Genomic DNA, 18,592 nt, shown 5'->3' on the forward strand with positions numbered 1-18,592 from the left:
AATTTTTTTTCCCTCCCCAGGTCTAATAGTTTGTGATTTTTCTTCTCTTAAAATAAATAATGGACTTTACAGCGATTTTATCGGGCTGATCGGTATCGGCCGATATTTAGCATTTTATGCTAATCGGCTGATCGGCTTTAATGTCATAATTCGCCGATCGATCGGCTCCACAAAAGACATTTACTCTGCGTCGCCGGGTGCACAGTATATTTGAATCCAAACGCTAGTTTATTTTTAGCCTTGTCGCGTGTCTTTTGATGTAGTACTGTAAATATCTGATGGGCAATAAAGTTATAAAAAAAAAATAATAACATGTCGGCAGTGTGGGACACACAACACGTAATGCCCGGATCAAACTATGAGACAAATTTGCTCTTTCACGATTGCACTATGTCAGACTCCTGCAATAAAATCTTGTGTTCTTGTTTTTTATGATCATTGGGCTTTATCTTGTCAACTCAAATGCGACCGGATACACTCGCTATCGCGGCGACGACAACAAGAGTGGAGCGCGCAGACGGTATTGAGGACAAAATGGGGAAAAACGTGTGTTGGTGGTCACCGGTGCTCAGGACAGGAGAGGACGTTCGCTTAAGGCTTGCTTGAGGTATGTTCACGTACTTTTAATACGATACGGCTCACAAGCAGGCAATAAAATGTTATGTCGCCTAGCAAGCTACTGCTAGCACAAACGGTTGGACGTAAACATGCCGCCGTTCTGTCGAATCATGCTCTAAAGTTTCGGTGTGAGTGACGTAATTTCATTAAAAATAACGTAATTTAATCACAGTAAGTTAGCACCCATTATTTCTGTCATGTAATGTTGGTTTGACCTGACTGCTTAGAATACACGATCTGACTAGAGCAGTGATTTCCAACCTTTACGGAGCCAAGGAACATATTTTATCATTGAAAAATCTCACTGCACATCAACAAACAAAAATGTCACAAAAAGTGGATACATTAATTACTATATTTACTTCCTGCCATCTAATAGAAGACCATTCAATTGTTCTGTCTGTCACTATGCCTCACTGGCATAAATGGAGGAACAAAAATACATTATTTATTGTAAATATAATTTTTTGAGCAATTAAATACACAAGTATATACAGTAAATGAACAGGTCATTTAAATAGACACATTCCTCCATCTTGTGATCGGATCCGTGATCGGTTATCGTTTTTTTTTTTAAACTTTCTGATCGGCCCCAAAAATCCTGATCGTGTAAAGCCTAATAAATAAATAAATAAATAAAAGACGACACTGTCAGGAGACGAAGTGTCAAGTCGAGGTGACACAGCAGCCGAGCATCATCCATCCACTACGAGTGCACTCTTTACGCTGTGCAAAATTGGCCTGAGTTATTGTTTAGTCACTGCTCCAAAATCGACGCCAAGAGTGTCTGAACCTGTGCCAGGAGGAAAGAAACGCCAGCAAACAAAAGCCTCCTCGACGGAGCTCATTTTCACCCCCAAAAGGACGACACCTAGAGGTTTCTTGTCTACATTTTACTTCTTTTTTTTTTTCCACTACGGATTGATTTTGAATAAAACAAAATGACACGTGGTTGGGGATGTCAAAAGGTGACTTCCATCTGTCCAACAGCCTGCTCTTCAAACTTTTGAGGGCTGTTTCACGCTACCACAGCAAGAACCCGATTGATTTTGCTAATGGTGGTCTGCGGGAGTTGAAGGTCAAATTGGGGTTCGATGGGGGGGGAGGGAGTTTTCACCCCCCTCAGACAATTTCAGCAGGTCTTCGGGAACTGTTTATCCTATCTATTTTGAGTTAGTACAACTGAAGTCAAAGCTTATAAACAGTAAATGTTGCCGTTTTTGTCCCAGTCCTCTTTTTCAAGCCAAGCGACCTTAGCTTTCATTATGATTTAACATTAACTTTCGAGGATTGCTTCTCCTCGGCATCCAATGATTTGGAATAATATCTGTCATCGCGGGCCACATTGTAGTTACAATTTCCCTCAGAGGGCCGTTATGACAGTGAAACCATATATGAATCGCTTCATCATATTCTTACATAGTCACAACAAATTGAGGGATAACTAGTTTGAAATCAGAAGACAAGGATAAAGGTTTAGTCAACTATTGTTCAAATTACTGTAAAAAGGGGTTTGGTAACAGGAAAACGCAATATCTCAACATTATTGTTTATTAAATATGACCATTTAGAATTTTGGTCCAGATTTCATGGAAGGTGATGCACACGATGCACTTTCGCAGGCCACATAAAATGACGCGGCGGGCCGCATCTGGCCCCCGAACCTTGAGTTTGAAACAATAGACAGTTGTTTGAAAATGGCTCTGGATCTTCTGCCAGCCGACCTGGACATGTCATGGGCAGAGAAACTTCTTGTGCGGGCACTTATTACGTAAATTAACCCCAGTCGAAAGCCACAGGCAGGAGATAAAAGATTGACTTGTTTGTTTAATTTCACACTTGATGATTGTGCAGCCACTCCGAGACCCGACTGTTTGTATACAAGCCATTAAAGAGGCGGACAGACCTAATTTCCAACCCATCTTTCACCTTTGAAGGGAATGGTTCGTTGTGCTATTTATTTGAAATCATAATATCAAAGACAATACGACTAAGAAGATCACATTAGCGCATTTATCCTTTCATGACTCTTAACCGAAACAATTTTTTTAACTGACCTTTCAAAAGTGGGGGCCTCAGCATTAGACTCCTATTGATTTTGAAAGATGTCCAACACACGATGGCCGGGCTCGTACTTTGCCTACCACCATTTGAACTTATTTGAAGGGCATCTGCGCTCGAGGTTGGCACCAAACCAATTTTCCTCACTTTTGCCTGGCGGATAGCCTGCGATTTCCCTGCACATTGTCTTGTTTTCTGCTGCACGCTAATCCCACCGCACCGAAGTCAAATACTGCCATTAGTCCTTTTAAAAAGGGAAGACAATTTCACATGAACATTTTATCTCCTGTCGGCAATCGGCCAGGAGGAAAGTGAAGAGCGATTAAGCCTTGGTCGAGCGGCGCCATCAGAATCAACACATTTTTTTATTTTATTTTTTTTTAGAATAGCTGGAAAAATGGGCTAAGGCACCATTTAGGGTCTTGAGCATGGTAGCGTGCTTCTGGTAAATGGAGCTGACAGTAATACCGATTGTACATGCAGCATGATTCATGTGTACCTCTCAGTTGGCTTCATGATGACATGATTGATGTGCTTACTGCAGTGGCATGTCCCTCAAGATGGAGCGTTACTAAGAAATCCATCACGATCCTATAGCGAGGATTGAGTAGGGTTTTTTTTAGGGGGAGGGGGTGATGTACGAGCGCCACCATGTTGGCGGCCTGTAAGCCTTCGCTCTCGTTAAAGGAGATTTATGCCGACGGACGATTGTGACGAGCACAAACAGACCAGACGTGTTAAATACGCTGCTGTGATCAAGCCCATGCCCCTCCAGAACTGGTCAGGAGCTCCGCTCGACACCAAAGAAGAGGAAGAAATGCTGAGCACAGAGCATGTCAGGGCGGGAGACAGCTGATTGGCTCATTTGGGGAATGAAAGCCTGCAGAGCAGAAACAGAAGAGGGGAAAATGTGCCCACGCAGGTTCATGTGACTTTTGTTCCTCGGTGATAATAAGGAAGCCTCACACTGGAGAGCCCAAACAAGAGCGCTTCCCATTCTGGCGAGATAAAAAGCTTTTAGCCTTTAATTATTTCACCCCACACACCTCGCTTTTATGAATTTGCTTAATATTCAGAGACGAGGGAGCTCTTGAACGCGGCGACAAAAGGGCAGTTCATTTCCTGTCGGCACATTTAAAATAGCATCTCATTATTGGATTCGGCTTATTAATAGTCAGTATTCAAGTCTTTTGCGACAACACGGAATGAAACCATTAACCAACCACTGTTTATCGCCATTGTTTTCTGCAATAGTTTCTTTTTGCCAGAGTGAGAATCTGACTTGTTTTGAAAGATAGCTGTTGCAAGATGACTGGGAAATGGAGGATGATGCCAAAATAAGAGTAAAGGTAAAATGTACATCTAGATTTATACTGCGCTTTTTCAAAGGACCCAAGGAAGCTTAAAAATAACTCATGGGGCAATTAAAATAGATGCACTGTATGAGTCGAGCGCACCTTTTACACGCTCACATTTTAAAAAACAGTTAAGATGTAAAAAATCTGTACCCAGCTTTGAATAGCTGTGTTGCATTTATCAGCTGCCGAGTCCTCCACCACCAAAAATATTAATGACAATAATTGAAGACAGTTTTTCAGTAATTGCTACGAGGGAAAAAAACAATATGACCTTGTCACTATTTAAATGTGTGCAACTTAAGTGTTTTTCATCGAGTGCAAAAAGGCATTATTCAACCACAAACATACAGTCCACCCACGCGGGTGTTTTCACTTATTTGGAGCGATTATACCTGAGGACGGTGTGGGCGGGAATGCGCTGCACTTGATTGATACGTTCCCCTTTTTAGTTGTGTATCGTCGGCTACACGGGGGGTGTTTGTTCTTATTATTTCATGGCTAATGTACATCACAACGGTTTGGTCTGAAGCTTTATGAGTTATAGTTGATATTGCAGATGGTGACTCATGAAAGCGCGATGAAAAGTGACTGCGTAGGGACAGAAAAAAAAAAAAAAAACATTTTTCATCAGGATGACACTTTGAGGTTTGAAATTGCTCAGATTGGCGGCAATTTAGAACACCAAAAGCATTTTGCACAACCTCTGAATAGTTGACACTTTGGTAAATGAGTTTATCTTTTGAGAGAACAATTGCGACGGAAGGAAGCGCACTCACGCTGTTCTCTCAATGAAAGCGTTCATCAGACGGTAAATAGCAACAAGTGCACAGGAATAAGGACGCTAATGAACGTCAATGGAACATCTGCACAGCCGCGCGAAACCACGCACAACATGTGTTGAGGATGACTTACTGGCATATTTAAATAGTCGCGTTCATTTCCCATCTTCATGGGTGAAACGCTCGTTTGGAGGTTGGTCCCAGCATGCATTGGGCAGAGGGCCCAGGTGAGCAGATTGTTTCATTTTATTGTTTGTAATGTGGTTTTGTTTTAATTGTTTTATCTGGAAGTTTAATCTCAATTTATCTCCAGCACATTAAGAGGTGGTTGTATTTTAAAGTGCTTTTGAATAAAGTTAAGTCTAAAACCTTTTGTGAGATTTGTTTGTGTATGTGCCTTGTCCCCTTTATATAGCCTCACAATTGTGCGTTGCTATCTCTTTCTGAAACTTTTATTTGTATTTTTATGCAAGATATTAATCCTATGAATCCTCTTCTATTTCTGATTATTTACTTCTCTTTGACAGCAGCCTTTAATCTATGTCATTTTGAAAAGTGGTTGGGTTTTGGGTTTTTTTTCAGAAAGAAAGAAAAAAAAATCAATCAATCCATCAAAATAAATAAATCCAGGAGATGATTGTTTCTCAAACTTATGTTCAAAATGGCCACAAGCTTTTGCGCTTGCCCACAGCTCATCAAGGAGAAAGAGGCACGGAGTGAGATTCGGAATCATTTTGCCTACACAGCCGACAGTCAAGGCAGGCCAAAATATACTACAAACTAAACTGAGTCTGCAAAGCTGCACAGACCTCCGGCGGGAGCAATGAGGCCAAAAAGCTCACTGAGCAGGATCACCACGTTCAAAGAGCGAAAGGTTAGAAAATGTGACACATTTAAACAACTAACCTTCAAATAGAAGTCTAATGAGTGTGATTTTTGTTGTTGTTGTTTTTTTTTATGACAAACAAACTTGTACCCCACTGGTTGCATTTTGACGATGCAATTAATTAATAGTGTTGTTTTGTAGATGAGCAGATTCAGATATTAAGCAACCAACTATGCAGCTTATTATTGGATATATTATGGACTCGGTATCGGCCAATACTCAAAATCTAGTGAGTCCACTCTGACTCGGGTGCAAAAAAAAAATGATATGATCAGGACATCCTTATAAACCAATCCTCAGAATTAAAGAAAAAAAAAAGAAAAAAGAAAGGCATTTGGTGTTTCAAACTTCTTATTGGCCCAAGAGCAGAGTGACTAATTTCGCATTTCAGGATACAGTAATTGTAAAACATCACAACAGTCATTAATATAGAAGTATAAGTATAGACATTTGTCTCGTCTTCTGGAACAATCACTGAAAACACGACTTGATAAAGCACTTTTTCATTGGTTATTGGTTTGCAGATGTATGGCATGTTGTCAATATATAGAGATGACAACTGAGATTCACATCTTATTAAAATGTCATGAATATGATGCCATATATTTTGATATGTATATTTCGTCCCACCCTGACTAAATAGCGCTGACATGCAGTTTTTAACAGCAGTGTAGAGAAGTATGTAGTATTTTAGGATCAAAAGTGTGGACTTGGCAGCAGTTTAACCAAAGCAGGTGGCTACATTTGGCTCATATTGATACAATTTCTACATTTGCAAGATAGGTGAAAAGAACTTTTCAAATTAAAAGACTAAGAACAGTCTCACAGAGCAACGGGCCTCCAGCTGCACAGAAAATGAGACTCATCAGATCAAAGGAAGAGTGTATTAGTATGCATGGCGACTCCAAATTGGGCCTCGTTCATTTTGTACCGCTGGCACACCTCGAGATCGCGATTCATCCGAAATGAGCTTGTAGGTGGCTGTGCATTCATTTCGGAATGAAGAAACGAATAAATGTGGACGCATCAGTGCCCCACAAAAACAACAACAAGCCCGTGCTGGAACTGCTAGCAATTCATTACACGGTTGAGAGATTCATGCGCATTTCATTGTCTTTAAATGTCAATTAGGTACCCTTTTCCGATGGCTGCAAAGGTAGGTACAACTGCACCATCCAATGAGATGTAATGTACATTTAAAAAAAGGAAAAAAAACTGCCGTTGCTCTGACAATAATGGTGGTGTATTGAGTTAAAATTTTTGCTGTTAATTGTCCCTGCATCATACAGAGCTGTTCCTAATATTGTGGTGAACCTATGAAGCTTTCCATTAACATTTAATCTTCTGTTCTGCTTGGGAGCTAAAGGTGAAGTTTAGTGAGCTTTTAAAAGACTAAAAAACAGATTAGGTGGGGGGGGGGGGGGGGGAGAAGTTCCTAAATGGAGTGAGTCACACTGAAATGATAATATTGCCTTCTCACTATACGTAAATGCAATTTCAAATGCACTGAAAACACAGCATAAAGTTAATGACAGAAAAACAAAAATGCCATCCTATGGAGAACAATAACATGAAGTGCATGTGTATGTCTGACTATCTGCCTTTTTCTTAATTAAAAACATCCAGGTTTTGTGTGTGGACATTTATATAAGGTCACACGGGGGCGCTTGTGTTGTTAACAAGCTGTTTAATGCAAACTGCTGCTGCTAATTCTCCACAAAAATCCTCACTGACAAGCTCGTCAACCAACGGCGCAATTTATATTTTACATTACCTTGGTCGTGACGAGCTCGCCCTCATGTTGGTAAATTGCATCACCTGGTAAGTTAGTGAGCACGCTCAAGACGCTATTTGCCTCCATTAATTTTTAACCATGTTTGGGAAATTGGAAGAGTCTAATTTCATGCCCCACTGGACTCGCAGGTTTATAGCTTGCAAACAATCACATGGGGGGGAGGGCACCTGAGCGAATCGTTAGTATGGTTTCAACTTCTGCTTTTTACTTAAAGTCCTTCTGGAACAATGGAACAATGCCAGGCATTTGCTACACTTGAACAACAGTTGCACAAAAGATTTTTGGATCGTATCTGGACGATATTCAGACGTGCTAAGAAAAGACTCCAAAAGTTCAGTAGTAACATTAACAACATCAGAAACAGTATTAACGCAATCGTGTTGATGCAGCGCCAACAAGTGGAAACAAATGCTGCTCCCGGCCTAGCTATTAGCTCAATCAAAGCAGGTTTGCCAACAACCATTAAGCTTAATTGCGCAAGAGACACTAACAATGTCACCATTAACAAACGAAAGGACAAATAAAGCTGAAAAGCTAACCATTTCAGACAGTAAATGCAAATGTAAATGCAGCATTGGCAGTTAGCTAGGTAGTGTGCTCGTTAGCAAATTAGCAGGGAAACAAACTAGGTTACCAAAACATCCTTACATTTTCTATACCGCTTATTCTAGTCAGGGTCGCCAGACAGTCCCGGGTACATTTTGACACATGCAAGCATTTACATTCACAACTGAACTGCCAGCACGATCAGTGACTTTGTACCAAACAAAGTTTGGAAAGCTGAAAATGACGTATCAAATTTAGCATCACAACCATTTGTGCTAACGAGTGTAACCGCAATTAGCAAAGGACATATAATGTCAATCGTGGCCAAAAGCTTTATGTGATGGAATGTTACAATCATATCAGAGCTTTTAGTTGGCTGCAATCACATGTAGGGAGGAAGAATTGGTTAATCGAGGTTGTTTAATTGGTGCTGGTGCCCATAATTAGGTATGCACGTCTTCAAATGATACGACATGATCATTTATTGCATATTATTTTGCAGGTCCCACAACTAGGGGTCCGTGGGGCCCAGTTTGAGAGCCACTGGACTACGCCGTTACGTTGCCGCCGTAGGAACGAAACTCTGTCCTAAACCCCTACGGTCAATACAATGCTCAATAATAATACACTCTCCAGGAGTTTGCGACGTTTACAATTAGAGTTATTCCATACCTCGATCACCAACCATCATCAGTCGGGATGAAGCAGAAGACGAGCTACTTGAGGATGACAACAGCCATATAGCCGAGCAGATCCGTGACGAGTCACCGTGGTCTGTGCTTCGTCCGGTAAAATAATGACCCTGTCGTCATGAATCATCTGGCTTCAGTGCTTTCTGCTGAACGCACGACTACCGACGGCGAAGCCTAATTTACACGCTTGTCAGATTCTTCTCAACTCTCTGCGCTGAGGGCTTTTGAGAAACCAAAGAGCGGTTTCCAGAAATGGACACCAGAATAAATGATCTTTTCATAACCTTACTGATCATATTGGGAGAAGAATAAGGTGGGTTTGCCAGAGTGTGTATTTGTGCCCCCAAGTATTGAACCTATTTGACCCGTTAGAACCGCTGTATTTCTTGCTCGTGTCAAAGTAAGCCAAACACGTCTGAATTGCCTTATGTAACAAGTCATGTTTTTGTTATGTTTTGTTGGATCACTCTTTCAATTTGCAGACAACATTGTAACATCATTATCTCGGAAACCCAATAGCTTTCTGACTCATGATGAGCAGGGAGTCTTAAATGAAGTATTTTTTTTTTGCCCTCAAAAATGTTGCACCCAGGGTGAAGCTTCTGAGAAACAGTCAACAATATGTTATTCATTCACAAAAGGTTGCACATCAGACAATCCGGGCGTGTGTGCGTGTCACGCATTTGCAGCCATTGTAGCATTCGCCACAGGGAAAACGATCCACAATAAATTTCATCTCATTTTTTAATTACACAAGTCATTTGAAGGCTACCAAAACGATGTTGACAACGCGAACAGACAAGACAGACACACAGCTGGCCCACTTTTTTTCTTTTTTGGGGATCCGTGACATTTCCATCTCTCCCACCACCACCCCATGAAAACCATTTAATATTACATCACCCAAAGCACAGCAGCATTCATTTGTCCTGAAACTCTGTTCTAAAAATCCCTATTTCAACTCTGATGCGCCCGCTGAAAGCTCTCTCACCTCTACCGGTGTTTACGCAACCAACCGACAACCCACCACCCAAGCCACTGGAGCCCGTTTGTTTTAATCTGGTCACTGTTACAGCGGAAAACACCTGCTCTCCCTACAGAAAGAGAAATCAAGCCTGGAATTTATTTGGGGCGAGCAATTCTCCCAAGAATACTTGTGACCTATTGCTGGTAGCAAGTTCCAATTCTAGACTTTCGGGCTCATTGCAGCCATCTATCCACAGCCCCTTTACCTAACGTCACACTCCAAATCCTTTCTTCTCGGTGCTTTAGCCACCTCAATTTTCAACCATTTTTTTCAACCAAGTATTTACTTGGCAACTATTGAGGAGCGTTTTCATCCTTATTCGGGCCAAGGGTGAGCTGGAGCTCTTGAAAGCTGACTTTCGCTTTCTTTATTCCCCCCCAAAAAAACTCCGTCTGGCCCTTTCGGCTGGGCTACCTGCAGAAAGCATCGTCTCGGTGGAGTCGTGTGGACGACTTCCGTGTGCCCGCTGCATTGAGGTAACCCGTCTGTGTAGTTGACCGCAGCACGGACATGGATAGGCTTGTGAGACCTAAATCTGTTTTTTTAGCTACATCAAGGATCCGTCCTTCCAACCATTTTCTTTAGTGCTTATCTTGTTCTGGGCTGTGGAGAGACATCTTGGACTGGTTGCCAGTCAATCACAGGGCACTGATGCGGACAACCATTTGCATTCATATCCACAGCTTCACGCACTAAAACCCCACGTGACAACCAAATTTGGGCGCATCAAGATGGTCAGCCCACTGTATGTTCTAAATATCGTCCTCTCCATGAACGTCGGAGGGAATATCCGTCTCCGTGAATGCGTGCCGACGGTTTCACGAGCTTCGTTGAACACACACCGATGAGCTGCTTTACTCGGCCGCCTCCGTCTTCACTTTAAAGAGAGAGGATCCCTCTGCGTGTGTGTGCCTTACGTTTATAGGCCAATAGCGCTATTAGCTGAGCTGTCAGTGGTCATATTTCAGCCTGCGTTCCCACCCCTCTTCTCCCGGTGACGCCATAAAGTGCTGATTGAATGATGAGCTCGCGTTTCTGCCTCCTCATTTTGATCATGGATTTCTGTGATCATAAATCACAGCGTTTGGTGAGTAATGGTCAGCCGACAACGCTTGCGTCCCGTGTGAGCTCACGCACGAACGAGATGGTGTTGGCATGAGCGAGATGTTTTGTCGCTGAATGTCGGTTTACACCAGAGGCTGTGGATTTCAAACATTTTCACTGACGGCAAATCTGTGCATGCTAACTGCAGAGCGAGTGGCAGGGAGACTGGCGGTCCCTCAGCTCCAGAGCATTAATGCAAAGCAGTGCGGACCCCTTTTCCCACTCTGCTAAATGGAGCCTGGTTAGATTAGCGGAAGCCCACAACTCAGCCCTGACATATTTACTTTGTTCATTCCGCTAACTAATAACTTGAATATAAAAGAATTGGGGGCCGTGCTCACTGATTGAGTGTTATTAAACTCCCAGCCCCACCCGCCGAGTCTTTCCGCCCCCCTCCCGCCTGCAGACTGTTAAGCAGGACCCCTACTTCGCCCTCCTACGACTGCCCACCACCACTCCTGCCACAGCGTCTGCTCTACTCATTTTGTCTGTTTGCTATCGATATCGATCGGTTCTTGATATTCCCCAAAGCTGGCGAGCCTGTGGAACTCGCCACTTTAAGTTATTGCTCACCCACTTGCCAATTACCGCCGGATGGAGAGAGGCGCTCCGTCTTAATGAAAGCAGAAAGGCTCGGGAGTTGAACGGCTTGTTGCAAATATAAACGCGCCGTGCTGGGGAAGTTGAAGACGGGAATTTGTGTGCGATTGCATGTAGCCCCTGCAGGAGAAGGAATTAAAGTGGACGGAAACGTGCGAAATGTGAGGAAATGCTCATCTAATTTGATGTTAAAGCTGGAGGCGTTTGTTCATGGGTGAGGGTCAAAATTACACGTAATTCATAAGACAGTTGTATTTCATTACTGGAACCTCGTTATTTTGTTATGGTCCGTATACACAGCGCTTAAATCATGGGTGGACAAACTGTCGTGCTCAAGGGCCACTTTAGATTTTTAAAATGGACAGTTGTAAGTCATTCAAGTCAAGTTTGATGTAAAACTAACAAAAAAAAATGAAGAGAACTACATTAAAGCAAACACATAGCTTCGTTTTGCAAAGGTCTGCTTGCTTAATGCTTACATAAAGTTTTGTATTTTTGAAAAATATTTGATTGTATTTATAAAAAGCATGATACTTAAGTAGAAATTGCTCCATGATCAAATAAAGTTCATGTATTGGAACAATATTTCATTCAAGTGAAATATATTTTCATTAACTTTGCATGACGTACTGGCATTATCAAGTATCGTTATTCGGTATCGGCAAGTACTCGAATCTAAGCACTAGCACTAGTACTGAGTTTTAAAAAAAGTGGTATCGGTGCACCTTTACATATGGATCTGAAACTTTTTGTCTTGGTAGATGACGTACACTTTGACAAAGTTTTGGAGAGCATCATCCTAATTAAGTTGTGACTTTCGGCGGTTTTGTTTGGCACAATTTGTACGCCAGATGCCTTCCTGACGGAACCATCCATTTTTTATTTTTTATTTTTATTATTATTTTTTTTTTATCCGGGCTTGGGACCAGCAGTGGCTGGGTATTGGCACAATGGCTGGGAATCGAACCCACAATGCCTGCACGCAAGGAAGAAACATGTCCTACTATACTGCCAGTGCAAAATCCTCCTAAATAATGAATCAATCAAATTTGCATCCACAACTTCAACAATATGTCCTGCATACGCCTGAATTGGAACAAGATTCATGTTTTTTTCCCCCAGAAATTAAGGAAAATCGAAAATACAAATGCTTCACAGTAAGTACTTTTGTGTCAACCTCTGCATCAAGGATAATGAGTAGTCTATGAAATTAACACTTTTTCTGGTAACACTGTCCATGATTTATTTTTAATATAAACATAAAAAAAAGCTAGTCAGTAAGATCCACAAACTCTACCTCCAGTGAGAACTCACTCATATGGAATTAAATTATATATGAGGGACGATTCATGTTTCTGGATACATGCTACACCTCATTAAAGTCCCCATTTCCGGTATATCTCATTTATTATTCATAAGCATGTTCCTGTACCACTTACGCAATGACATAAAAAAGAAAATCTCTTGCCTGTAGCCCGTTGTCGTTTATGCGGATGCAATGTGATTATGCAATTGACTTCGTCTTCTCACTTGTACGTGTTCTAGCCACCTTCTGAAGCCCCCTTGCCGAACACGCGTGCAGTAAATCGACTTAAAATACTCCACTTTGTGTGAAAAGCTAAGGCATAATTGTAAGCGAGCGGAGAATATGATCTGGCTCTGGTCTTCCTGGCTCACTTTGCGAGGCTGCCGGCCAAGGAGAACGAGCCAGGTTTCGCAGCTTTCGGCCAGACTTGGTGCAACAGCCATCGCATTGGATGAAAACACACTACTTCAGCGTACATCTGCTACATTTGGAGCGAGCAGGACGCGGCACCCGTAATGGCGCGCCGGTTCTCACTTTTCACTCGGTGTTATTGCATTAAATTATAAGACGGCGGCGTGGATGCTCAGGGATTGCACACGCGTCTTTTATTAGACATTGAGACCTTTTGTACAATCATGACTCCTCAAAAGCAGCTATTAGTACAATTTAGTCTGATGAGCTATTAACACATATCAATGGAGATGATTGCCAAGACTCGCGTTTCCTCGCCACCTGCGGCATTTGATTGTCACTTGCAGGAAAGGCGGAAGCAGAAACTTCTGAAAGTTCTTCGTCTGAAAACAATATAAACAACAAGCCGATGAACCTGAGGCACTTTTGTCCAAAGACAGAATGAAGACTATTTTCTGCACATCCCATCTCGCAGGAGTGGCGGTACAATGTTGTTAACATCCAAAGCGTCACAACAAAAAATGTGGATTTGACACCCCCTGCTTTGATCAGAGACACTTTTGAGTGGCAGAACCAGCGGGCCCTCACTTCTAGATCTAGTTTGGCACTGCAAATGACTCCTTAAAAGCAGCCCCTTGTTTCTTGTGTGACACGCAGCGAGATGCGACATCAGAGGGACGCCGAGCGCGCTGAGGGAGCTGGCTGGTGCCGATGAAATGAGAGAGCCCTCCAAACGCAATTGATAATGGCATCAGCACTGATCACCCTTCACCTCTGCTATGAGATCACACACAGGCTCAGGGGCCTGAAAAGCTTGGAAACAACAGCAGACAAAAACAAGGAAAAACAACACTGCGGCTGCTACGTGACATGAACTGTTGTGTGCACTGTACTTTGAAAAACTGGTAAGTGGTAAGAAATAAGCTAGTCAAAGTGGTTTTAAAGGGGTCGTATTATAGAAAATGTACTTTTTGATTGCATGCAAATAGTTGGGCCTTTGGCGTTGCCTACGCAGCCATAAGCTCGTTCACTGCAATGGACGTTAATATTCGTCAACTGCAATCCAAACGTGCGAGTATTACTGTTTTTCAACAGGTAGTCGTGGAAGAGGGTGTGACCCAGCTTGTCTGCAAAATTCAGTTGTTGTTTTTTTAAACCGCTGTAATGACCAAAAGATCCCTGTAGATGGCGGAGTTGCATCGCTTTTGGATTTGAGATCAGCACAGCTTCTGAGTAGAAGATAAAGATTACGGGGTGAATCTCGGCTTGTCCGACAGAACCGCTCACCTCGACCCCTTCTACTGTGGGGCCAACGCCACGTATTGTTAGTAACTTGTTCTGGCTCAACAAGTCGCCGGCTCCCTAGCTCTGCCTCTAGTTGTCAAGGTAAAGAAAACTGTACTCTGTTTTGGCCCCACAGGAGATCGGGTGGTGTGAGAAGTGGCTCATTTGCATGACTGAGAAAGTGATTTCAAAAACAGTAGTAAAAGTGGATGGCAAGTGCTGTAATGTTTCACTCCTAGGCTATTTTGATGACATGTAACAGACATTAAGACACCTGAGAAGTGCATGAGGTCCCTTTTAGATTTGTATTTGAAATGAATAGGAAATGCAATATTTCGCTTCCATTGCCCCGCTGAGATAAATAACGTCATTAGATTCTGAATAAAAATGGTGTGTGCGATGAGACAGATTTACTTTTTTTCGGTTGTTTTTTGTATTGAAATCGAAATGCAGCGCAAATCGTGGTTTGCGTGACTCTTAGTCCATTTGTTTGGGCACAAACGGTAGGGTGCATGTTTAATTTAGACACGACACGCAAGCTACATGATTGGCCGGCAAAGCAGCACGCCGGGAAAGAGGACGCAAGCAGCTCAGCGGGGGTTCGGCAAAGATGGCGGCAATGGACTTGTCTGAGAAACGTCGCGCTGGGCCATCGATCTGACGTTACACACCACAGCAACTCCATTTACACAAGCAATCACACCCCGAGCTGATTGATGTGTGGATAATTGAGCTGTCACTGAGGTTGTCATGTTTCTCCTCCGGCTCTGACCCCCCCCATCCGCCAGACTTTAGCCATTGTATTGTATTTTACTTTAACGCCGCTTACAACAAAAGAACATCCTGATGTGTATTTATGTGATATTCTGCCAGACGGCTGTCACGGAGACGGAGAGCTGCTAAGTTCCGCGATCGCCACGGCGGCCCCTCAAGCTGGTCCGGGATAATTAACCTCACGGGCTCAGGCCCCGACTAGCCTGCGGGGTCGGCCACCGGAGCAGCTGCTTGGTGGCTGCGTGCGCCTCTTGGTCGAAAAACTAGAATAATAGAGTTTAATATGTTCCGTGACAAAGCTAAACAAAATTTACAGGTATATCAAATCAATATTTATATAATTGAAATGTCAATCTTTTCAAGCACCAACATACACACACACACACACAAAAAGCAAAATCTTTTGTTACATGATTTTAATACAAAAAAACAGCTTTGTATTATATAAACACATAAACATATCAAAAGAGAATGTAGAGAAACAACGTGCTTTTATAAAGTGTAATTAAAGTGTAATTACTGTACGTTGGGAAAAGCCGAGTCATTGTATGAAACTAAACCTCCCAATATTGTTTTGTCTGGCACATGCAAAATATTTTTGACACATTGTATGTGCCAGAACTAGTCAAGACAGGTACTCTGATTAATATTGTAATCGTGGAATAAAAACTAAACGGAATAATCCGTCAACGTAATGGGGGGGGGGGGGGCGGCATGTTCGGCGAAAGCGCAAGTAGCGCCTAGCCTGCTAATACAGTGCGCTATAGGAATGTGTCGGCTGACCAATAGAGTTAATCGTTCGTTCGTGTGTACACCGTGGCTGAGATGGAAATCACGCAGCAGCAATGGAAAGAGAATACATAGATTGTCGTTGCTGAATATTTAATAACTGTATGGTTTTCTTGGTTAAAAATTCGGTAACATACGTCACATCCTCGCAAATTTGCACTTTCGTAGGAGGTAAAAGACCTAAAAATGGCTGCCTGCATAAACAAGTACAAGTGATTATAAATACTTTCACAAACATTGACCAGAGGGGAAACGATAGCATGCTATCCTGGTCAGCTCGAGGAAAAACGTGAACTTCACATGAAAAAGTGAGTGGGGGGCCTCTTGAGGCCTCGTGCAGACATTTTAGCAAAGTCTGTTATTCCACTTTATCATTTGTCCTCTGGCAAGCCCACAGGACTCATAAAAAAAAAAAGTGTACTTTTGTATTAATTCTGTTTTCTACAGCGGGAACTCATTTTACGACGCCTTGCATCTTCGAGCGACTTTTGACTCTCGCAGAAGTCCCAGGAGAAATAAAATACCGCTCCGATCTTATGGCAGAGGTGTGCTTAAATGGCTTTTTCTGTACAGCGTTGTATAAGCCCCTTTACTACCAAATGAACATATCTTGAAATTCATGGAAACGTGAAAACTCAGTTGGAGTTTCTGTTTTTTGCTGACCATCTTGTATTTGTGTGCGTTTTGCATTTTCTTCGTTTTTACGAGGAAGGAGGCAAGGAGAAAAGATGAGGGTGACAAGAGATGACGAGACACAGTAAGTTAAGTGAAATTTAAAATCTGAACAAACCTGTGGTCAACTAACCCGTAAAACGGTCAGCTATTCTGTCTCAGTTTCCAATTGTATTTACTTGCTTTTTCTTTGGCTTTTTTTTGTTGTCTATGTGTACCCTTTCACAATGACAACAATAAAACTGAACAAGGAAGTTATCACCGAAGCGGTCTACGTCAAAGATTCGTTACGCGATCCATGAACAGTTTCTTGGAAAACTTCTTTTTGCACTTACGTGACGATTAACTACAAGAGATCATTGGTTAGCAACAGCGCCGTTCCTACGGCTGCCACCGGCGTACCCGAATTTGTACGTAAGGGGGGTGCGCATCGTAAGTCACTAACCTACACTATCACAGTATTCATGGATGAAATACACTTATAGCCCATACATATAAAACAATCAAATGAAAAATAGCAAGTACGGCGTGCTCTCTTGTGACAATTAATTCTTACGGAGCTGCGCAAACAAGTTTCTGTCCGCACCATTTGGAACCACAAAACCTCGTATGTCAGGAGCCATGTGTGAAAACCTCTATGCTAAAACGTTACTTAATACATTCCGTAAATTCGCGCACTCCACAATTGAGTACTACATAATTCTCAGTCTTTACATGTTTTCAGCAAGTATCTTCAAACATGTGTCATCTATTTCGAAACAACTTTCTGAATTCACTCTATAGGGTCTTTAAGTTTTCTTGTGCAGAAGTTCCAAGTCGCTTGTTTTGTATGGTGAAAATGATGACAAACGCTAATCCGAAAGCCTATTGGAACGCATCTAGTTGGACTTGCAACTTGGGAATGTGTTAAATTTCAAGACAAAAGAACAACAACAAAGGAAGAAGCTTAAATGAGTTCATTGTGTAGGTTGGCTCCATGTAGGCCAGATGGGAGTTAACACGAGTCGAGGGTACATTTACTCCTGCTACAATTTGTATGAGCCCTCTTGTAATAATGATGGAAACAGTTTTTCCCAACTGTCTGCATTTTTCCAACTCGAGAGCTTCCTTTGGTGCTCGCCGAAGGCCTCGGCCGACGGTCGGTTAAAGGGGTCCGCGCGGACGAGGCCGCTGCCGGAGCGTTAATAATTAAAGGGCCTCGCTGTGGCGGCACGTGCATTGTTCCCCTCTCGCGATGGCCATAAGCGAGTTGATTATCCTTCCAGCAAGATTATCATCTGCTGCCTGCTGATACAGCCGCCGTGGCATAAAAGGCTGCTTTCCAGCAAACTGCACCGCTGCTCTCGGGCAACGGCGGCTTCATCAGAAGTCAGCCATGTGAAAAGATGCCGAGTGATAATGTTTCAACAGAACAGAGGGGTGTCCCTCATCCGGGCCCCCCCAAACAATGCCGCTTATTTGGTTTGAATATGAGAGCCATCATTAAGATTTACGTTTTGTTCATTATATATAAATGACTCGAAAGTTATTCACAATCGGAGCCTGGCACTTCCGAGGACTTGCAATGCTATACAGCGTGTCCCCCCGCTATAGTGACGGTTTTTAAGCGATCTCATCATGTTTGTAAATAACAGGCACCAGTCTACTTCCAGGTGGCAGAACCCGGATGACTACGGCTCAACTGAACTGACAAAAATGACAAAAACTTGTTGGGTTTGGGGTCGCACTGCCAGATATTCTCCAAAAGGTTTTTTGTTTTTTTTTCATTTGCTTACATAAAAAAAAAAAAAAAAAAAAAAAGATAAAAATCTGAGGAAATCCAGCAGAACCTGTGGATGAGGACGATATAGTGAGTGGATGTCATAAATAGTTGTACAGAGAAGATCGCAA

The sequence above is a fragment of the Phyllopteryx taeniolatus genome, chromosome 16 (genome assembly GCF_024500385.1).
Source record: "Phyllopteryx taeniolatus isolate TA_2022b chromosome 16, UOR_Ptae_1.2, whole genome shotgun sequence".
Classification (NCBI taxonomy): Eukaryota; Metazoa; Chordata; class Actinopteri; order Syngnathiformes; family Syngnathidae; genus Phyllopteryx; species Phyllopteryx taeniolatus.